The 23,950-nt window shown below is 38.8% G+C and overlaps 1 protein-coding gene across 1 annotated transcript in view; it reads right to left on the bottom strand.

Annotated features, from left to right (window-relative positions):
- Positions 1–23,950, bottom strand: part of lrfn1 (leucine rich repeat and fibronectin type III domain containing 1) — a 274,781-nt gene that overhangs the window by 220,473 nt on the left and 30,358 nt on the right. The window contains exon 2 of the mRNA XM_078929392.1: positions 23,686–23,767. The gene's annotated coding sequence lies outside the window, so the exon portion shown is untranslated. The remainder of the gene's footprint in view (positions 1–23,685; positions 23,768–23,950) is intronic.

Genomic DNA, 23,950 nt, shown 5'->3' on the forward strand with positions numbered 1-23,950 from the left:
TGGGATTTGATCTTACCTAAGAATCTTATCTACTAAAACAGTTTGGTAAATGTAGTTGGGTTTTACAAAAACGCCTATCTCACCCTTCCATGGGTGGTTTCTCCTCCAAGCTCGGGTCCTCTACCAGAGGCCTGGGAGCTTGAGGGTCCTGTGCAGCATCTTAGCTGTTCCTAGCACTGTGCTTTTCTGGACTGAGAGGTCTGAGGTCTTTCCAGGTATACCTGTTGTTGCCACTCCTCCAGCTTGGGAGTTACTGCCCCGAGTGCTCCAATTACCACAGGCACTACTGTCACCTTCAGTTATGGTCCGCTGGTACATCTCATGCAGGGGTTTGTCCTCCCATGAGGGTCTGTCCTCCAGCACTGCATCCTCTGCTCTCCATTGCCTGAGAAATTCACTGAGCACATTGTCAGTTGGGGCCTTGAGCTTGATGTATTCATGCATCTTGGCTGTTTCATCCTGGATAGTGGCTACTACGCTCACTAGTCCTCTGCCTCCTTCCTTGTTGCTAGCATACAGTCTCAGGGTGCTGGATTTGGGATGGAACCCTCCATGCATAGTGAGGAGCTTTCGTGTCTTAACATCCGTGGTCTGTCTGTCTGTCTGTCTGTCTGTCTGTCTGTCTGTCTGTCTGTCTGTCTGTCTGTCTGTCTGTCTGTCTGTCTGTCTGTCTGTCTGTCTGTCTGTCTGTCTGTCTGTCTGTCTGTCTGTCTGTCTGTCTGTCTGTCTGTCTGTCTGTCTGTCTGTCTGTCTGTCTGTCTGTCTGTCTGTCTGTCTGTCTGTCTGTCTGTCTGTCTGTCTATCTATCTATCTATCTATATAATCTGGAACAAGACGGGAATGGACTAGGTCTGAGAACAAGGTACTGTTAGAGTGCTACTACTCAAGCAATCCTTGAGGGTCCTTGGGCAAGACCCTTAATGCCACTGCCTACCTCACAACATGAGAGACAATGAACCACATGTTATGCCGGCTCAGATGTCGCCTGGCCAAACAAGATCTGCGTCAAGTGCTGGGAAACCTTGATGGAAAGTGGGCTACTTGAACAAGATGGAACTGGCTAAAGAAACTCAACACACTCCACGAGTGCCTGGCAGCACAAATGAACCAGCTGCTAAGAGATGGGACTCACCCCGAATGGCTAACGGAAGGGCGAACGATCCTGATTCAGAAGGATCCCTCAAAGGGTGCAGTCCCATCCAACTACCGGCCAATAACCTGTCTCTTCACAACATGGAAGCTCATGTCAGGCATCATTGCAACCAAGATAAATAGGCACATCGATCAATACATGAGCAACACACAGAAGGGCATTGATAGAGACTCCAGAGGAGCCAAACACCAACTACTGGTTGACAGAACAGTCGCTCAAGACTGCAGGTCATGACACACCAACCTGTGCACAGCCTGGATTGATTACAATAAAGCCTGTGACTCAATGCCACACATGTGGATCACTGAATGCTTGGAGTTGTACAACATCAACAGGACTCTAAGAGCCTTCATAGGAAACTAAATGAAGCTGTGGAAAACCACCCTTGAAGCCAATGGCAAGCCACTTGCACAAGTGTCCATCAAATAACTGAAGTGGATGACATCAAGAAGTCCTACCAATGACTAGAAAGGGCTGGCCTACAGGACAGCAAAGAAGTACTCATCCTGGCAGCTCAGGAACAAGCCCTGAGCACCAAAGCGATAGAGGCTCAGATCTACCACACCAGACAAGACCCAAGGTGTAGACTGTGCAAAGAGGCACCTGAAACAATCCAGCACATAACTTCAGGATGTAAGATGCTGGCAGGGAAAGCATACATGGAGCGCCCCAATCAAGTGGTTGGAATAATATACAGGAACATGTGTGCAGAACATAAACTGGAAACCCCAAGGTCAAAATGGGAAACACCTCAGAAGGTGGTAGAGAATGAAAGGGCAAAGACCCTGTGGGACTTCCAGATCCAGACTAATAGGATGGTAATGGTGAACCAACCAGACATTGAAGTGGTGGATAAAGAACAGAGGAAAGCCGTTGTGGTGGATGTGGCAGTGCCAAGCGATGGTAACATCAGAAAGAAGGAACATGAGAAACTGGAGAAATTCCAGGGACTCAGAGAAGAACTGGAGAAAGCATGGAAAGTGAAGGTGACAGTGGTGCCTGTGGTAATTGGAGAACTCGGGGCAGTAACCCCCAAGCTGGAGAAGTGGCAACAACAGATACCTGGAAAGACCTCAGACATCTCAGTCCAGAAAAGCACAGTGCTAGGAAGAGCCAAGATACTGGGACCCTCAAGCTCCCAGGCCTCTGGTAGAGGACCCGAGCTTGGAGGAGAAACCACCTGCGGAAGGGTGAGATGAGCGTTTTTGTTTTTCTTTTTTGAAAGAAAAAAGGAAAAACGTTAAATATTATGTTTTAAATTTAAACGTCACTTAAGCATTTGTTTCCAGCCATTACCTTTAATAAAAAAAGAAAGTAAACTGAGCCACTTTTTTTCATGAGAACCAACAAATATGGCATTTACTGTACATAAAAGCATGACGTAAAACAAAAAATATTTACATTTGAGTAGTATGTTACCTAAGTTATGGTTAGGAAAGACAAAACCACCACCCTGCTGTGTCCATCTTTCCCTCGTTTATTATTTTGTGTGGGTCTGAGTGTGTGACTGAGCGTGTAAGCCAGGGTGAACAGTTCCTGGCTTGCTCCTCTCAGGTTGCCGCTTACCTGTGGCTCATTGTGTAATCAAGTGAGAAGCCTCTTAAGTTCCACTCTATCAGGCAACACCAGGGTGTAACAGTCCCTTGTAAAGTACAGACAGCTTGTTTTAAACTAAGTTATGTGAGTTCCTGGAATATTCCAGTTTTTCTTTCTATAGGTGCAGGAATCTCTGATTTGTCATGGTCACTACTCAAGACCACAGAGGGATTACATCATAACCCTGGCTGCTGTCAGCAGCCCTTCCATATATGTGCTATTTAGTCAGATATCCATCAAGCCAGTGCTGTGAACCTTTTGTTTACACATTTAATGAAGGAGTTCAATATGCTAAATCCCCAAATTCCAGAGTTTAATTTTAAAAAGCACAAATTAATCCAAAAGGACATGCGGTTCAGTTACTGAAAAAGACAGAGTGGGAATGTTTGCTCACAGTAATTAGAAAATGTCTGGGGATGTAAATTATAAAAGCTCTATAAACACTGACTCCCCAGATTAGTGTGCAAACAATCAGTTGCAACTGGCTGCTTTGAGCAGTTTCCACTTTTTCTGAATGTCTTTCATCAATTTAGAAATTTTAAAAGATACCAAAACATTTCAGATACTTGTGGGTCCTTATTTTCAAACTTCATGAGAGACGCAGGTCAAGGTGAGAACGAGCAGATTAAAATTGTTTTGAAAATTGTGTATGAGGGTGTTGGGAAAAATAAAAAATAAAAAAAGCTCCTTAGAGGTTTTTCCCACCAATCAATCACGCTGTCGTAAACAGAGTTACACAGGAAAAAGACCGAAAGAAGAGCTTTTCTTCACCACTGCCCCACAGTTCAGGATTGCTAGTTTGCTAGCAGGTTTGTTAGGATTGCTAGTTTAAATGTCTGAAGTGTGTCAGCTCTTAGAATGATGAAAAACATTTACAAAATGCCAAAATTTTATTAAGTTGATGCTTTAAAGATGAATAATCAAAGTGTTGCATACAATTTGCCCTAACAAGTTATTGAGTTCATGACCTTGCATCATATGTAATATGAATTTACTGAAATGTATTTAAAAGACAAAATCTTATGAGGACAGTGATTCCAATGACTGACTAAAAGTGATTGAGGCAATTTTCTATGTTTAACATCTCCTACATGTTGTACTTCAGTTATATGTGTGCATATTTTCTGTCATTAAAGTCCCTATCTGATAAAAAAAATAAAAATAAAAAATAACTGTCATTTTCTAGGACATAGTTGTGGGCAGGACTGTTGGCTTGGAGCAATCCTTCCCCCACTTCCCATCATCCGTCTGTGTAAACACTCTCCTATAGCTTCCAGCCCCTCACACACCCAACCTAGCATTACCCCAACAGTTTTGAGCCACATGCCATCTCAGATGAGGAAAACAAAGACGTGCAAGTGGATGCATCAGAATGGGGTAGAGCAGGGATCTTGCGGCCCACCAATTGTAGCTTCTAAATCATGACTGCAAGTTTTTCAGACATCGTTTTTTTTTCTGCTCCAGATTCATAATAATTTGAATTAAAAACTCAGAAATGCCATTTTGAGCTTAATTTTCCTTTTATATGAGCTCCATCATGGGAAAAATAATTCAAAAACATGCTAAAAAACATGATTTTCATTGGATAGGGTCTTTGTCAGATAAATGCATCTAGACATTAAAGAAAAACACAATTATAAACAACAAACCACAACAAGAATCAAGTTTCTCATGCACGAGGGAGAGGAGCAAATGTGTTGGAAAAGGTCCACCACGTTTCTCTTCTCAAAGGTCTGCCCCTCCCTGTGCTGCTTTTATTAAGAACACAAGTGGGAGGTAACAATTCAAGACAAAGACAAAAAGTTCATTAGGGGGTGTCGTCAAATGACCCTTTTGGTTGGATTCTAACTTCAAACAGTATCCCTTATCAGCTCAGGACAGTGTGTCGTAAACCCCTCATCCTGGGTGGGAGATGAGAAGCAGATGAACAAACACACAACTGTTTTCAGAAGAGGTAAAAAGGTCAATCTGAGTTAACATTTAAACATACATTTAACCAAATACATTTAAGCAATGATAATAATAAAACAAATTCCTTCACATACTCCCTCCTTTTTATCATTGATAAATGTCAAAATCTCACATCCAATATCACATCTCTTTTCAGTTTTCTGTGACATCTTCATTTTCATAACACTTTCAATTTACACTCAGATGAGAAGTTCTTTTTTTTTTTTTTTTTGCAAGTAATTTCAATTTCAAAATCATTACAGTCATCTTGTTCTCCCTTTAATAACAAGTTGTATTCTTGACTCATAAGAACACTTTGTACTCAACCATTCACTGCTCTGGAAATCATAGATTGAATACAAGGAAAAATGCACATAGTGAATACACAACATATGATCAGTACCATAAAAATAGGTATCACTATTTTTAACAAAAGTTGCCACCAGGAACCAAAAGCAAACCAGGAGAAGAAATCCCAAGATTGGGGTTTCCTGTCATCCTGAATTGCCTGCTGAACCTTTTCAAGCTGATGTAATGCTTCAGTGATGCTGTGACCTTCATCGATGTTGTCAGGAATAAATGTACAACAGGTATAATTTAACATTTTACAAACACCTCCCTCCTGAGCAACCAATAAGTCCAAAACCAACTGTTCTGTAGAACCATAAGTCTCATGCTTGACATTTCTTCACTATAGACTTTAAATGCTTTAATTGTAGTTGTTCAAAAATAAACCTAATCTATAATCAATCGTCTCAATTCTGAAAGTGTTTTTAGCATTTCCAACCTAGGGAAACAATGCCATAGTTACCTTTTCCCCAGTATTCCAGTGTTTATGGTCTTCGGGAACATGTGATCCCCAAATGGAATCATGTGGCTTGACATCAATAAGGTTACGTCTGTGGTTCAGGTGAGGCTCATGGACTGCAGAAACTATGAAAGTGTGACCTGTGACCTTTACAGAAACACAAATCCCACTCCAGTCTCTAGGCAGACTGAGGTAGAGGGCCTGCCCACATAACCAAAACATTTGATGAACCACATAAGTACCATTGTTACCTGGAATTAAATCTGGATTAGATTCAACACAACGTCCTCTGGGGCAGGGAACAGCATAACCATGGGAAACTCTGTCATTGATTATCTGGACTGTGAAGGGAACAAGAAGTTCATGACACATCTTTGTCGGTAAAGTTCCTAAAAATTCTGTGCTATTGTTAGTAACGCAATGTGGAAACACAGTTCCTGGTTCCACACTAGCATATGGAGCTAATGATTTTGTCAATTTCAGTTTTTTAAACTGATACAAACTCTTGCAACTCCGTCTTACAAGAGTACCATTTGAAGTGGTGACGGCTCCAGTACTAATATACCCTCTGGTACGATATTCAATAACACAGTCGCTTTTCCACTCAGAAAATTGCTTTGCCTGCAAATTAGGATGTAGGGATGAAGCTTCAATTACAGAACAAACATAGCAATCAGATCTATTCTTTTCCTTAGCCAGTAACATAACATACCTATACCAAGAATTTGTCATATACAGGTGAGTTATGTTCATTTTTGGACTATTCAAAACATCATGTTCATCAATACTCAGCCATCGTCGAGAAATGTTTCTTTCCTCACTGGTGGTTCTTCTTGCGGGTGGATAATGATTCCAAAAGAACCAAATCCTTGTGGTGGCTCCTGCTGACAGTAGCAGGAACATTAAACAAAATAAACTGTCTCTTAGCCCAGTTGGACACGCCATGGTGGATATGTACCTATCTTCGGGAGGGAGAGGTTACTAGCACATCACCTCCTCAAGTCCTCTAACAGTGTAGGATCCGTGTAGTGCAAAAGAGTTCTGGGGTGCTTTCTTCCCTAAAACTAGGTGGATGTCTCGGCTTCGCTGACGTTGAGACAAGCAGCTTCTATACAGCTGCCTCCCTTTGTAGTCAGACTTCCCCACCTAGCAGTTGGAATTAGCCTCACCCAGATGCTTTTTCTTGCAGTGTGACAGGTGGATCCAAAACGTCCTTTCAGCAATCTTTACAGCTGTTGGTGTAGTCAGCAGGACTTGGAATGGGCCTTCCCGCCGTGGGCTGGACCAACACTTCCTTTTTATGGCCTCCACAAACACCCAGTCACCAACCTGCGCTGGTGAAGTGTCCTGTGGAGATAAAAAGGAATCTGGCACTTGATTTGTCCTTTGCACATCTTTAGTGGTAAACATTTTTCTCAAATAATCCACTAAATTGGCATCATCATCTGGAGAATGTTGCTGTGTAGGATCAAGGTCTGGTAACCTATAAGAACGTCCATACAACATTTCAAAAGGCGTTAAAGGTTGACCTGCTGTGCGTGTGATACGCATACTTAGCTGAACTAAGTCTATGCAGTCAGGCTACTGTCTGTTTGTCTCTTCCATGCATTTCTTTAACTTTGATTTGATAGTGCCATTAGTTCTCTCAACTAATCCTGCACTCCGTGGGTGATAACTACAATGTCTCTTTAGATCAATACAAAGATGTTGAGCCATTTTGTCTATCACTTGATTTACAAAATGTGTACCATTATCACTTCTTATCACTTGTGGTATGCCAAAAGTTGGGATTATTCTTTTACAAATAGCTTTAGCTACTGTAATAGCATCTTGTGTTGCACATGGAAAAATTTCAACCCATTTGGAAAATGCATTAATAATCACTAAACAATATTTCAATCCTTTACTTTTATTCAATTCAATAAAATCCATATGGATTGTATGGAAAGGAAAAGGTGGTTCAGGAAATTTTCCTCTCTTAAATTTAACATTGCCTTGGGGATTATGATGCATACATGTAACACATTGTTTACAAAAAAATTTTTTATAGAGTTTATAGAGCATAAATCCATAAGTTGTATAATATTTCTCTAATAAGTTCATCATCCCCCCTGTTGAATCATGGCAAAGCCCATGACTCAAAATTGCTGCCCGTTTGTACATGGATTTTGGTAAAATAGGTTTTCCTTCTGTGCTGACACAAAAACCTTGTTCTAACTTTGCTCCCTTTTTCAACCATAGATCTTTTTATTGTTTTGGTGCGCTGGGTGGCATTTCTTTTTTTTTAAAAAATCAGCGGTTGCATCTGCAGTCACATTCTCATTTGTGCATATTTCTACATCTTTTGTTGCAGCTTGCTTTTCTGTTGCATCTGCAAAGGCATTCCCTTTAGAAATATGATCTGTTCTTTGTGTGTGTCCCTCACGTTTACATTTTGCCACTTTAGATGGTAACATTACAGCAGTTAATAATTCTTTCAGTAAGTCTACATGCGTTACTGGTTTTCCTGTTGATGTTTTAAACCCTCAGTTCTTCCACTGTTGACAAAATAAATGCACTGTAGGCTATATTGGCTATCAGTATAGATCGTAACTGGCTTATCTTTAAACAGTTTGCATGCTTCAGTTAAAGCTGTCAACTCTGCTGATTGTGCTGAGTAATTTCCAGGCAGGGGTCCTGCCTTCAAAACCTTATCTTGAGCTACAACAGCAAAACCAACTTTGTTTCTGCCTGTTTCATCTTTCTTTGCTGACCCATCAACAAAAACTATTTCTCTTTCAGTGAGATCTAAAAATTCATCACTAATTGGTTGAATTTCTAGTTCTGATTCATCTTTTATCTTGTCATTTCTTTTACCATCTAATCAATCTGATTTCTTCCTTTCAGGACAATCTCTCTCTCCCAATGATCTCTCTGTCTACAAATCCAACATCCATCATCAACCTGCTCTGACCCTCTCTTGCTACTTCCTCTAAACCTTCTTCTAAAATTTCCTTTAAAATTTTCTTTTCCACAACCACAATTTCTTCCTCTGTTCACATTCCTTCCAAAAAACACATCACTACTTTCTTCCTGCCAAAATGTATCTACACTTTGATTCCTAAATTTCTTTCTATTCACCATCACTTTTTTCTGCATGAACAGCAAAATTCACAAACTGTTGTAGTGCTCCTGTAGGCAGATCTATGTAAAGTGTCCTTATCTAGTCTGCAATCTCTGGTCTCATAGCTTGCAGTAAAGCTTGTTTCAGCTGCTGTCTATAGGGATCATCATCATTATCATCATCTCTGAGTCCACTATTAGCTTTAAAACTTATTTAAATCTGACTCTAAAATCAGACACTAACTCTCCATCTTTTTGTTTAGTTTGACCAATCTTTCCATAATCAGGTCTCATTGGAAAGGCTTCTCTAATTCTTTGTCCTAAAAGTGTAAGACTTTGAATTGACTCAGACTGTTATGTGGAAGAGGTCTGGGTGGATCATCATCATCCATAGGATTCCTTTTTCCCTTTACTTTTGCCCAGTCTGCTTTCATAGCAGTCATACATGGTTTCTGACATTCAATGCCATTCAGATGATAAGCTCTCTGAACTTCCATCATTTGCCCATGAAAATCCTGTGGATTTTCCCTGTGAGAGATAACTCCCCTCACTGCCTTCCTAACATCCTCTAATGTCCAGGTGCTAAACAAAAGAAGTGTAGGCCTCTGGCCATCTTCTCCAGCTCTAGGATTGGGCACTTCAATGATTGGAAATGTCTCTGCAACTTTAGATGACTCTCCAGCTTCTTCCAAACCAACCCCCAAAGTTTCTTTCCATTCATGTTTTTTCCCTTTTCCTCCTAACATTATTTTTCCTTTTTCTGGTGTATTTAAATCAGTCACTGGTGGGTAAAAACCCGTCAACAGAGGAGCATTTGTCCCCTGGTAGGGAGGAGGTGAGAAATCAGCTGGTTTCTGCTCTCCCCCCCTTTCACCCTGCTCCTGCTCGGTCTGCAGCCCGCTGCAGCCAGCTGTTGCAGGGGTCTGAGTCGCACATCTGATTTATCTCTAGTTTTACTCTTCTGAATGCCATTCTTTATTTTTCGTTGCTTCATTTAAGCACAGTTTTGCACAAATTAATTCTTCACCATTTTTTTGTTTTTTTTTCTAGTTTTTAATTCTGTTTTTAATTTGTAACCTTTGAACTAATTCAGTACATTCCCCTTAAAATCCTAGTTTTTATCCCATTTTATCAAGAATGTAGTTGAACCTGGATGAACCTCTTTCCATATATTTTTAATCTCATGATAATTCAACTTTTTTATTTGAATTCCCCCATTTTTTAAATTTTTTTTATTCATTACGTTAGTCACAGAGTGTGATCAGAACCAACAGAGAATTTCTCTCAGGACCGAATTTCACTCCCCGTGCAACAAGCTTCTAGGTCAGACCTATTGTCTGATCCGGTCACACGTTTAGGGTCCTCCCAGGAGCAAAACCCGTTTTAGACTCTGAGTTCTTTTCACCTAAAGCCTAATGAGATGAAATCTTGTTCTACTCCAACAAGCAGCCTTGTGTTAACACCGCAAGGTTTCCAGCTGCTCACTGCTTCGAACAAGTTCACTCCTTTCACACACGCACACACATTCACACCAAAAAAAAACTTTATTTTTTATTTATTTTTAAATTTTTATAGGCCTTTTAGGGACTTGAACCCTCTTACGCGTTTTAGGTTGCAGGACTCGAACCTACACCTTTATTCAGAATTCTGGACTTTTCCGGGACTCCAAACCCACACGTGTTTTAGGCAACAGGACTTGAACCTGTCCCTCAGAATTCTGGGCCACTTCGGGGACTTGAACCCCTGAAAAAGCGCTGTACTTGCCTTGTCGTTGTGGTCTGACTGGTTAACGAATAACGTCAATCCGGACCCAGGGATCAGACCAGTCGATTGGCCGGCGTAGAATTCACTACGACGGACTTTCCTCCGGAGACCTAGTCTCACGGGCTGTGCACAGACTTCAATCGGCATGATCCTCCCCCAAGGACGCAGATATGTTGTCATCCGGCTCGAATGGACCAAAGAATGTCAGATAAATGCATCTAGACATTAAAGAAAAACACAATTATAAACAACAAACCACAACAAGAATCAAGTTTCTCATGCACGAGGGAGAGGAGCAAATGTGTTGGAAAAGGTCCACCACGTTTCTCTTCTCAAAGGTCTGCCCCTCCCTGTGCTGCTTTTATTAAGAACACAAGTGGGAGGTAACAATTCAAGACAAAGACAAAAAGTTCATTAGGGGGTGTCGTCAAATGACCCTTTTGGTTGGATTCTAACTTCAAACAGTATCCCTTATCAGCTCAGGACAGTGTGTCGTAAACCCCTCATCCTGGGTGGGAGATGAGAAGCAGATGAACAAACACACAACTGTTTTCAGAAGAGGTAAAAAGGTCAATCTGAGTTAACATTTAAACATACATTTAACCAAATACATTTAAGCAATGATAATAATAAAACAAATTCCTTCACAGTCTTTAAGAGTGTTCCGCTTCCAACAATCATGAGATTGGCGTTTGTTCCATAACACAACTTGAGCATTGTGATTGATTATATCTACAGTTGTAAGGTGAATGCCAAAGCATGGACATAGTAGGACCTCCATCGAATAATAACTGAAAAATGCAGACCGACCTGATCGCATAGGAATAGAACACTTTTTGAAGAGAGAATGAAATAAAAGAAAGTGAAAAGCTCACCATCCCCTACTCATATTCACATATTCCTTGAAGACATGCTGTCATATCATTGGATTTGTATTTTTAACACATAAAAAGGCTTGTCAAAAATCCCCAAAAGCACTTTTTTTTGTTTTTTGTTTTCCTTCTTTGTCCAGGAAGCAGAAATAAGCACAACTACCCCAAAAATCTGCTCTGTGTTTCAAAAAGGACCACCGCTGAGAACATCACTGTAGAACTGTGTGGGTTGAAAGCTACACGGCTCCTGAGCAAAAAAGACCTACGCCGCACAGTGAAAAACTGCTCGGCATATTGTAAGGATAGAGGCTCCCACACTTAGAGAATATCTGCATAAACAGAGTGATGAAAGAGGCCAGAAACATTATATCGAGCATTACTTCTAACAATTCAGCCCAGTCACCCACTAAACTGCTTCAGAGGAAAGAAAAAAAGCCCACACAAATAGACAGAGCAACAGCTTCTTTACAGCTTCTTCATCTTTAGCTCATCTCCCCCAACCACACCCACCTACCTATTACTCAGACTGGTAGCACACCATTTTTCAAAAACTGTGCATGCAACATATCTGCTGTCCGATTCTGTTGTGCTGCCAAGTGGTTGTTTTTTCATTCTGCAGATTTTAAGCTTGGCTAAGCTTTGTATCACACTTTTCTGTGCAGCAGCGAACTAGCACAGCTGCTTCACCTTTGCACAAAGAACAACTCTCCCTCTGATGATCAGGCTGTCAGATGAAAGAAATGAAGAAAAATGGTGTCAAATAAAATTATGAAGACTTCCTAAACCTCACCAAAACATCTGATGGTAAGCGATTGTTTTTGTTTGGTTTGTTCTAATAAAACGCCCAGTCAGATGTTACCTGTTCATCAAAGGTCCAGTCTTTGAGCATTTCAAATAATTTACAAAGATTAAAATATTAGAGCAAATTTATAAAAAATCTAAACATTTTCTATATAAAATAATAAAACAATAATCTTTCACTGATTTGCACAGGTAGTTTTGAAAAGATTTTTACGCAGTATGCCCTTTCTGACACATCCTTGTATTTTATCCAGGCTGGGGACCGGCACAGGGAGACCCAGACTAGGGCCCCCTTGCGGCTAGATAGTTAGGCAGTTGCGCTAAGCGTCTTCACCACACTGGATGAAGCTCAATGCGCCCCCCCTTGGAAACAAAACCTCATGCGCCACACGCAGCCAATTAAGCCATCGCGCTGCTTAATTTTAAAATATTTATGTTGATTCCAAGTCCCACAGATGTTCGGATCACTTGCTTGATTTTCAGGCAATTAATTAAAAATGTGTCTGAGACACAACAAAAGCCATCAAGTTTGATGGAATTTTTTAAAAAGAGAAAATGCAAAAAACAAACATTTCTCTTGCAACTGGTTTGATGTATAAATCAATTAATTAACGCTGGTCTGACACGACTGCAACGTTTGTCACAGTTATAGTAGAGACAAATCTACTAGCATCCACAATCAAACGTTTCAGCATGAAAGATGATTGCTCCATCCTTTTTGGAGAGAAAAAAAAAAGGTTCATGTTGTCCTTAAATTGAAGAGTCAGTAAGCCCATAATTTGATATCATCAGTAATGTTGAATGCAGCCAAGAGATTTAAAAAGCAGCAGCAAAACAAGTCCAAAGCAATAAAGAGAACGTCTGCAACTTTAAGTAAGGAAACTTACCACAATGATATACTCTAACGTTTAATCCTAAAAGTAAATATAAAAGAAAACCAAATTTAGCTAGTAGTCTAAGTAAAATGTGCATGAACAATTTTCTTTGTGTCAAACAAGACCAAATGTTTCCTTAGTTTACAAATTGCAAGATGAAAGGATGAAGGTACCTGGTGTAAACAATTTATTTCCTTTTTTGCCCAATTTTGGGTTTTGAGTTATTTTACAGCTGAAAAGAAACAAAGCATTATTTGTTTTGTGGAAACCAAAGCCATCTTTAACTTTTTGAGAAATTTACCATTAGACAACTTTGATTTTGATACCCAAATTCATGGGTTTTTTTTCTAATCATTTTGACTCATTAATTTCTGGCACTTGGACACTGTAGCGCATGAGTGAGGCGTTTCGGTCAGACTTGTGGGGGTTTGATTGGCTAGTGTCAGTTCAAACCTGCTATCACGAGCTACACAGGTTAATCAATGACTTTGCTGCCCTGACAATCAAAGTGAATGAGACGCCAAAGTGTTTTCGCTTGAAATTTACACTTGTGTGCCGTGTCTAATGGATTCTCATTCAATAAATGATGAGCAGCGAGTCAACAACCACCTGGAATTAGAGGAATTGAGTTACTTTTCCAAAAGCCGAGCAGATAACATGCCTATAATGTTAAATGCTATAAAAGTTCCATTTTGTGTTGCTTTATTGGTGTAACAATCCATTGTATCACAAAGCCTGCAGCTCTCTGATAACACATTCACAGATCACAGAGCATGTGTGTGTGGGTGTATCCATGGTAAACAAAAGGGTATGTTGTTGGTTTTTCCAACCTCTATGACAAAAATCTCTTTGCCCCTTGAAAATAGTTGTCATTATTCAACTGAAAAGTTTTTTCTGAGTTTGTCTTTTTGGGCGCAATAGTTATTGTTGAGCAAGTTACCATAAAAATGGTTTCACGTTGTAGGCATGCTTCCAAAAGGTATTACACCGGAAGAGTGATGTATGTGAAATTACTGACACTGCTTTTGATAGACAAACAGCAGAAATGGATCATGAATTACCACTTGTAAACTTTTGACATACTTCTAATGCTGCATTCACATAGAACATAACTTACACGTCAAATTTCTATTAACAAGTGTCAAATTTGCTGGTCGATGCTTGACCAAACATGTGATCATAGATTCAATGCCCCAGATACGTGTGGGAGGAGCTACCACTAAAGGCTTTTATTATCGTCACTACATACAGTAGAAGTATTTGATTGTATTTGTCAATTACAACCCATGAAAAATGAGGAGAGATCCGATGTATTTACTTTAAAAAGAGCTCTACAAAAGCATGGTTTGTCACGTCTCCATGTCTGGGTTCATGAGATCGTTCAGAGCCTCTCCCAGTACAGTGAGCTTCACCTTCTACTACAGGAGCTGTGTCTGAATGACAGTCACTTTCATTCATACAATTTGGCGATTTACTGCCTGGCAACAGTCCAAAGAGGGGAAAAAATAAGAAATACATAAGAGGTTCTTTTTGTTTTTGTCTCGATGGAAAAAAAGGAACATTTTAAGAAGTTCAGGAGGAGAGAGATCAGATTATCCTCCACATTGGTTTTGGTCCCCACTTGCTGATCATGTCATCAACACATCTCAGGCCAAAGCTTAGTTCCTGATTGGTTGACGCGACACGACAAAGTATAGACTTTTTAACTTTTAACTCGTCGTTCTACGATGACCAAAACATGCAGCTGCCAGGCCGACGTGGCATGCCCAATGCTCAAATTGTGACGCAGGATCTCTAATTGCATCTGTAGATTGACTTAACATTAAAACTGGACGTCCCTGATGTGCGAATCGCGTTTGGTGTGAACACAGCATAACCAGCATTTGTCTTTTGTCATGCCTCTGATAGTCAAGTCTCAGTCTGACACTCCTTTACCCAAAAATAAAGTCATGATTAATAAAATATTAAGAAAATTACCATTGAGTCATCTTTACTAAAATTGTTAAACAATAGTTACATTTATACTGCCCAAAGATATGTATCTATTTTTTCATTAAGGATTTAAAATGTCAGAAGTACATGGATCACTTTACCCCATTTCCCTGTAAAACTGGTAATATTTTCATGAAATGAGCCACAGCAACCAATTTTCTGAGGGGTGTATTAACAGCAGTTAGATACACATGTAACCCTCTTGCTGTGTAAGACCATTGTCTAAAAAACATCAATTTAACCTCATTTTCCCATTAAATGTCTCTTAGAATCAGAAATGATACCACAGTTTAGGTCTATAAGAACCATAGTGGCTAATAGACATCTAACCATGACCATAACCCCTCTGACTCAATGAAATTTACCAATAAGAAAGAATTTTCCGCTGTTTTGATCTTTGGGCATCTTTTTCTTTATCAGAGGAAGTGATGAGAACATGGCCATCTGCCAGTGCTCTTAAGCACCACACAAAAATCAATAACACCAGCCTTAAATGTATCTTGACACAAAAGCAGAACACAATGACATGATCTTAGCTGTTGTCAACTGCCAAACCATTTTAACTCCCAAAAAAACCAAAAAAATAAAAATAAAAAAATCTGTGCTAATGAATGAGGCGTGAAAACACTGCACTAACAATAGAAGCGGTGATGCGGATGTCACTCTGGTCTTTATGTGTTCGAGTCTGGCCAGTTGAATGCATTTTCTCTCAGCTGAGTAGCTTTTCTTGTCCTTCAGAAAAATACACTGATCAGCCACAATGTTTAGGTAGGTGGTACATGTCAAAGTAACACCCACATAAACACCAAGACCTTTGCTGTTTCTGCAGAGCATTGCATCGTAACAAGATGATCAATGTTATTCACTGCTTTCAATGTTGTGTTTGACTGGTTTTAAGACACGTTCTTTTCAATTTCCTTCCAATCTTGTGCAAAGAGATGTTGCCTTTCTCTGTTTTTCTCACCAGATGAGGGATGGCTGTTAGCAGATGGGGGTGCATGGCCTGATTCTTCAAGAAAGAACATTTTCTTAGCACACCTGAAGGCTGAATCCACCACCCCCTGCAAGTCATCATCAATACCCTTCGATTTCTCTTTATTGTTAATTTTAAGCCCGTCTCCTGCTCCTCTAGTTTTGACCTTACAAGATTTAACATCATTCAGGCAAACAACAAAGGCGATAACTGTGAATGTAGACAGCATTTCTTCTTTTACATAAGGTTCTATTATGAGGTAATTACTTCACAAAAGTAGATCCACTAACATAATTTAAGAGTTTTCTGAGATACAAAACCAGAGGTCACACGTGACTTAGAAAGGGAGTACTTTGACATGATATGAAGACATGCAAAGAATTGAATCTATGAGAAGTCTTGCAGAGAGACTTTGAGAATCAGGGGGTTGCACAGTCGGAGACTCTAATCCTGGTTAGATGAGCAGCAAGGGGTGTAGTCAGGACAGCCCTGGGAAGATCTAAGAGAATGTGAAAGTGTATAGGTGTGGTCTTTTGAGACACACTGGATAAGATTATCTACAATCTTTAACTCAAAAAATCTAATCTTAAAATCGGTGGACTTTTCATTGAAAAGCCAGAGAGAATTGAGGAGAACAGGGTTAAGGTGTAGCTAAAAGAGCAAAATCTAACGAAGATACTGTTATAGTTGGCATAGTTCAAAAATGGGATGTAGGTTATCAATGCTGTTAGACGATAACCGACGAGTGACTGATTTTTTGTAGATATTCCATATAAAGAGGCACTTCTAATGCCGAGAGTTAACACTGGACAAGCAGGAAGGGGCTTCATTTTTCTTTTTCTACTGTTTGTGGGTTGTTTTTCTACTAGGGCATGTCTGCCGTCTAAAGTTGGAAGAGGCTTAGTAAAAAAACTCATGAATGTTTCTCCAGACTTTTTCTTTCAGAGCTCTATTCTGATAAATAAAAGACTTGGTGTCATATAATTCCAGCTGGGCACAAACCACAATCATGAATTTCTCTACCATGATTAATTTTCAAACTGTTGGCACTTTGTGAATTAAAAGAGACGCCTTCCATATGTCACTACTAAATCGGAGTCCCTGATTGTTCAACCTGACTGACACAATCTGACGCTTTTTCTGCATAGTGCCCAAAATCATTGTAGAAACTTGCATAGCCACATGTGACCAGATGTGGCTATGCAAGAATTTTGAACCTGGAAGTCACGCATGACTTTTCATTGGTAGTGGCTGCTTGAATGCACATTGCCAAAGGCAGTCTAAACATATCTTAAGAATCACAGCTTATTATTATTAAATACATTGTTTAATCTGTGGGGTGACTGAATAAAGCATAAACCTGTTACGGAAGGGTTTCTGATTTAATTTGAAAACCATCTTTATCAGAGATCAAACAGGTAACTGGATAAATAACAGAGGAAGAGTTTTCAGTTGCTCCAGTAGAGCCACAAAGTGGCCACAAACCTGTTGTAGTGCAGTGTAACATAAAATGCAAAACTGTTAATTCAGCTCTCAATGAGTCTCCTGTGTATAAAACGGTATACTCATTTATAAATGTCATCCTCTATGAATAGTTTACTTCTAGCTTTTTGCTTCACTGGGTTGTCTTACCTCATGCAAATGATTTAAATGCAAAGTCCCACAGCACAAGTTGTCAGGATTGTTTCTTTAGGCTTGTTCTTTCATGTGGTAAATATAAACTGTGCAACCTTACCTTTCTAAGTAGGTATGAGTATAACTGTTTAGTGTTTATTGCTGAGTTCACTCATTTAGTTTAAGAAAGTAGTTACTGTACAATCAGAAAAAAATAGAGAAAATTTTTGAAAAGTGCCACATTGACCCGAGCTTTAGAGGTTATTTCTCAAGCATTCTACTGAATCCGGTTTGGAAAAAAACATTAGCATTTATGCAGACGGTTAAAAGTTCGCCAGAGACAGCCTTCAACCAGATTACTTTCTGAAAGACTGAGTATCCGCTGTATTGTCCTGTAGTCTAAAAAGTGTTAGTCACGCACAGGCTTTACTGGCTTGCTTCCATCAGCGCATCATTTCTGAACAAGCTTTCCCTGATTGTCGGTGAGCTGTCAAGGTCAATTACTATAGTGACAAGTATTGGTTAAAAACTGGCCGTCCACACCTCTGAGTCCTTGGCAAAGTCTTTGTTTTAATTTGAGTGAGATGAGAGAAAGCGCTGCTGGAGATCCCAAACTCAAAGTAATTAAAGGACAGACATGAAATATGAGTAACTTTGAGAACTGGCCTGCTTGGATGGGGGAATGTACCTAAACTCTTCTTTACAAGTGCATGTCACAGATATAAAGACACCTCTACATGTTTGTTTTCAGTAGGTTTAAGCTCATCAGAAAAGAAACTCTTCTTAGGGAGCTTCCTCGTGGCTCGGAGAGTCTCCTGGAAAGGTTGTTAGACACCTCTTCACCAATGACTCTATAGTAGAACTGGACTGAGTGACCCCTCCCCCCTGACATTCCAAATAAGGAGTACTCGCTGGTTCTAAAAAGCTGAAATCAAATATATGTCTGTTGTGAAATGAACAGCTATTGCAAATATTTGTCAGAATAACCATACTTGCTCTACTAGATTTTTCCTAACATGTTCTTATTAATCCTAATTTTTTCAATTATATTTTTTTCTGTAGTGCACGTCATAAATTGACCAAGCAGGTGCCTCAATAAAAGTAGGTGGTCTCACGTTGAACGTTTGAATCATTTGATTGACAGATTCTCTAGAGCCTGCTTTTAAGAGGTAGGGTTGTGGACTTCCAACAAGCTCACTCCTGATTGGCGAGTGAGGTCAAAAACACTGACTCTCACCGACTTAGCCCAATCACTGCTTACTGACCTTGTCTGGGACCAACTTGGTTGTGTCATCATGAAAAAATGGCAACTGGATTGACTTAATTTCACTGGAACCAGGAAAAAGCCATTTTCTATGAGTGACATCACACTTACTTGGTCCAGTTCTCTTATATAGGTAATTCTCTTTACTCAGAACACAATGATCCCGGCGAGAATTAACTTTTTCCTGCCTTCTTCCTTAATTTTCACACTCAACATATAAAAACCAGACTTTGCCTCTTTTGAGTTGAGATGTGAACCAGGCTGGGATATTTTCAATATCCTGACAGATGCAGAGATTTAGATGCTTGATGCCATTTAAATTGATTCTCTCTGTCAAACTGTTTGTTCTTTTTTTTTTTTTTTTTAGGTAAACTTCAGGTAACTGCTGTGTTCAGTTTTGTTAAAAAAAGACAAATGGTGTGACAGATCTTAGAAAAGCGTGGGGGGTCTTTTAAGATTGTTGTGCAACTTTTTGAGAGGTTTGATTAACATTACCGGTACTTCTTTCTGCTGTACCATACCATCAGCAGATTTTACTTACAGTTCAAATGTCACTGTGCTCTCATTTCCCAGTCCTGCATGCTCTTTCAATCAATTGGAAATCAATATTCTAGTCCACCCTTCAGCTCCCCCCTCCCCTCTTGATCTTCAGCCCTTCATTGTTTTTTTGCATCTTAACTTCTATCTGCATTCCTAAAGTTGTCGATTCCTCTAACTGTGGAGTCTAGCACCAGAAAAAATGTAAATAAGCAGCTTTCAAGCCAGTGTCAAACCTTTACAAATATTTTGCATCATCTCTGTCCTGATCTTGTTAAGCTTCTCTGCTTAATCAACCCGACAAAGAATCAATCATTCAAGCATTATAGTGGAAAAGTGGTGGAAGATGAAAGGAGCAATGAAAAGCTGAGAACCAGTATGAGTCCCCTCCCAGCTGGAGTGTACTTTTTGATGGACGGGTGCTGGTGCAGGCCTGGATGGACGTCAAACTGATGGCAGCATGAAAGGAGCATCCCACTCTAACTCTTGTCACTTACTGAGGACAGGCTGTCCACCAATCACGAGCTGAAACTGCTGAACTCATCAAGATGGAAACTTTGTGTCCATTTCCTTTTCCATTTCAGCCCGGAGAAACTTCAGTAAGAAAAACATGAAGAAAATCCATTCATGCATTCATACAACTTTGAAAGGTTTCAGGTTCAAATTTGACATTGCTTCAAAAATCAAATATTTGATGTTGGTAAGTAAAAGATGATTATAACTCCAAAAACTGTGTCAATAATATTGTTCTTTCACATTGTGAAACAAATTGGCTTTGACTCTCGCCTGGATCCTGACTACCCATTCTCTTCTCTGATGCTCCCATGCCTGTCATTGACCCCTGCCTGCCTGACCCTGATTTAGCTTTGTGAACTTTTAGCTAAACTAACAAACCTGCTGCATTTGGAACCAGCTGTCTGCCTGTTATTGTGACAAAAGGGTGAAATGAGGCTAAAACTGTGGGACTCACAAATTGAGTATCACCTTTTGATTTCCCATTTGTTCTCCTGACCAACAACAACACGTCACTGCCCAGCAGGGGGAAACAAAAAACATGTCTATGACCTTTCATTATAAAAGCAATATAAACATGAGTTTGAGTGGTCAACACAACAGCCTTTGGTTATTTTAATCTTTTTATAGCTAATTAATTCTGTTGTAAAAGTGGTTCAATTACAATCAAATAGTTAAGCCCTCCCTGTGCCTATTTGTCTTTATTGCTTCTGTTAAAAGACTTCTAGTTTCCTATCACAGTTTAATAGTGTTACATGAGTCTTTTTAGTCTTCTTGTAACAAAATTGCCAAGGTAAGGCTTTACAAATAAAGAGATTCTCAACATTATATTAATATCTATATATATAAAAAAAAAAATATATATATATATATATATATATATATATATATTTTTTTTTTTATATACTTTTTATGTAATTCTTAAATAAAGGCAACATTAGATATGGCTTTTTTAATGATCCACATGAAAAGGCATTGTTCTTCATAAGAAGGGAAGATTGAACCGCCACTCTGGCAAATTTCCCAGAAGGTCTTTTCCAATCGCGTTGTGGTTTGCGTTGACTTTTATTTCAATACCACAATCAGTTCTCTCAAAGTTGTCTCATTCCCCCCGTCCTGAGTTTGACCTCTACGGTTCCTCTTCACTGCCATTTGCTAATTGCATTGCAAACTGTGATGGCAGCAATTATTTTACGTCTCAGACTGCTAGGCAGCTGTTTCGATGAGTTCAAACCAGCTGATTACTGGGACAAGGTTTTGTTTAAAAGTAGGAAATGCCATCATTTGGCTTTCAAATGCATACGGTAAACAAAGCTATGGTAATTAAAAATGTAATTCCTAAGGTAATTAAAATCTGATTTCCACAAAAAAAGTCTTAAAACGGTGCTTTATTGCCTCATTGTAGATAATTATTTTACAGAAACTGATCTAAAAACCATGATTTGTTTTTTTGTGTTCAACATTCTTTCATTGTGAACATTCACATGCTGTTTAGTTGTGATCGTTGTAAATAAATAAATGCAGCTCGGCACAAGCATGCAGTAAAAGGTTGACAGTTTTGATGGAAGCCTTTTCTAATGCGAGGTTAGGAGACAGAGTGATGTAGAAATCTTCTGCCACAACAGCATGAGTTGATCATCACGTTTAGTTTTTTTTTTTACAAATACGTCAAGTTGACATGTTGTCCATTTGTGTCTCCTGTTGATTTGAATTTTATGATATGATATAGAGGCTACGTGTGCAGCATGACTGCAGGTATGCTCCTCAGGAGGCTCACATTCTGTCCACGTAAGCGTAGTGCTTTTACGCAGATCCACTGGTGGACTTTGCAGTATTGGGGCCCTGGGTGAACCATAACATGGAGGCCTCTGCAGCAGTGTTATTCTGTAAATTTTTTTTTTTAATCACCTGGGGCAAAATATCCATCGAATAACTTTGTCATTGGTCCCCTTCTAGACAATATCAGTGTGAAATATCGAAATATTTTGATGTTTATTAAAAAAGTGAAATTATATTTAAATATGTATCAAACGTATTTTATATACAATATTTTAACTTGGAAAAAATATAGAATTTTTTTGAATGTGCTATTTTTTTGTTACCAACTCACTTTCTAGAACGAATGAATGGGGGTAATCTGTTTTTTCTTTGATTTGTCAGGTTTTACTGAAAAAAATAAAAGAAAACTACTTGAGTGATTGAACAAACAGTATGGTGTGTATTTAAAAAAAATCTCAAAAGAAATGATTAATAAAAACAAATAAGCAAATGTCACTTCTGCATAGGTGTTATAAAGAGGGTTATCTGAATGATTTGAGGAATAAAATGAAAATAGAAATATGCACAACATAAGGTGTGGAGAAAAGGGGTGAGATCATAAAAGGTATTTCTTCTACCCACTACTTTTTAAGCACATTGTTTTGTTTGATCAACCTTAAACTCTTACGCTTATTTTCATTTTGTGTTTGAAATATATATGTATATATATCATCTTTCTGCTTGCTAAGTTACTTTTGACAGAATAGTCCATTGCTACACAGGGACGGGAGAGGAAGACGCCCTTTCACATAAGCAGTCTTGTGCCATGTCAGTGATATTGTTTTTTTTACGACTGGATTAAATATTAAGCATGGAAAATGTCTTAGACAGAAAGAGGTCACCACGAGGACCTCAGTGTTAGGTCATGAGCGACAATTATTTTTAGTTAAGTTTTTCTTCTGTTGAAATTTAAAAAAAAGTGACTCACCGAATAATTATTTTTCTTTAAATGCTCCTTAAAATAAATATTCTTTCCAGCCGTTGCATTCATCAATATCAATCCAAATGTTGTTTTTACATTAAAAGTGAATGAGTGTGGTAAGTTGCTACATCTATTTCTGACCTAACAGAAGTGGAAGGTGGACCTTTGCAAATGTTTGTAATCTCCGCATTTTATCATGTAAAATATACTTGGGCAGTTAGGAATCTTTGTCATATGACTATTATTGTTCACATTTCAACATGTTTATATAGTTTCTCACAGTCTAAAATTATCTTAAAAATGTATCTCATATGTTAGCCATGTGTGTTAAAAGTAATAGGAAACAAATCACACAAAATAAATCTGAATATGATTACTAGCCCACAAAATGAGTTTTTACACAACCACGATTACCACAAGTGAAAGTTTCATTAGGGCTGCATTCAGCCTTGACTTTTTCTATGTCAGAACCATCATTTGTTGCCTTTCAATAGATGATTACAAAACAGAAAATTATTCAATTCCTAAATAGGTTACAAGCTGAAAAGTGACTCAGTTGTGAATGTGGATGATTTATGCATCTTAAGTATCAAGACCATTTTTTCTTTTAGAAAGAATAAATGTCCTGTGAATTTTAGTTTTGATAGCAATTATTGACAAAAGCAAATCTTTTCTGTTACACAGCTGGTTGAATTGGTATGCAAAACAATTAGAACAGGGAAAATGCTTTTCAGTGCTGGGTATTGAATGATCCTATTTTTACCAACTCTTTTATTATACAACTGATATTGCTTACAAATTATAATAATAATAGTAACTCGCAAATAATACAGTAAATTGCATCTGCCGTGTTAATAACATATTTAAATTTGTCCTCTTATGAGCAGAGTCAGAATTTGGTTGAAAAATAATTCAGAACTTTTGACACACACACTTTCAAAAACAAAAATGCATGCAAACACATTTAGTCCACTGTCATGTTAGGCTATAGTCTCGTATATAAATCTACTCGAGTACCAAGAACAAGAGCGGGTAAAAACCTGCAGCTGTGTTAGTCTCCATTTGAAAGGACCTGCACTGCAGGTATCACACTCCTATTTACACAGCTGATTAACCAAAGTAAGCACTTACCAATGCTGCGAGTAATCAGTGCAGACAAGATCATATGGTCACCCATTTGTAGGAGGATGACTTGGATTTGGAATCTGTGTATCTGCAAAACGACGCAACATACCAACAGTTTACTCTCAGGACACCAATCATGTTAACTCATAAAGGAACTGATTTCATTTTGTTTCTCAGAGAATAGCCTGATGTTGTGTTTTTTGTGTGTGAAATCAAATCTATTTCTCATTACAGAGGCTGTGTTGGAAAAAAGCAATGTTGCATATCTGTG

The sequence above is a fragment of the Oryzias latipes genome, chromosome 13, assembly GCF_053564925.1.
Source record: "Oryzias latipes strain Hd-rR chromosome 13, Olatipes_Hd-rR_3.1".
In the NCBI taxonomy this organism is placed as follows: domain Eukaryota; kingdom Metazoa; phylum Chordata; class Actinopteri; order Beloniformes; family Adrianichthyidae; genus Oryzias; species Oryzias latipes.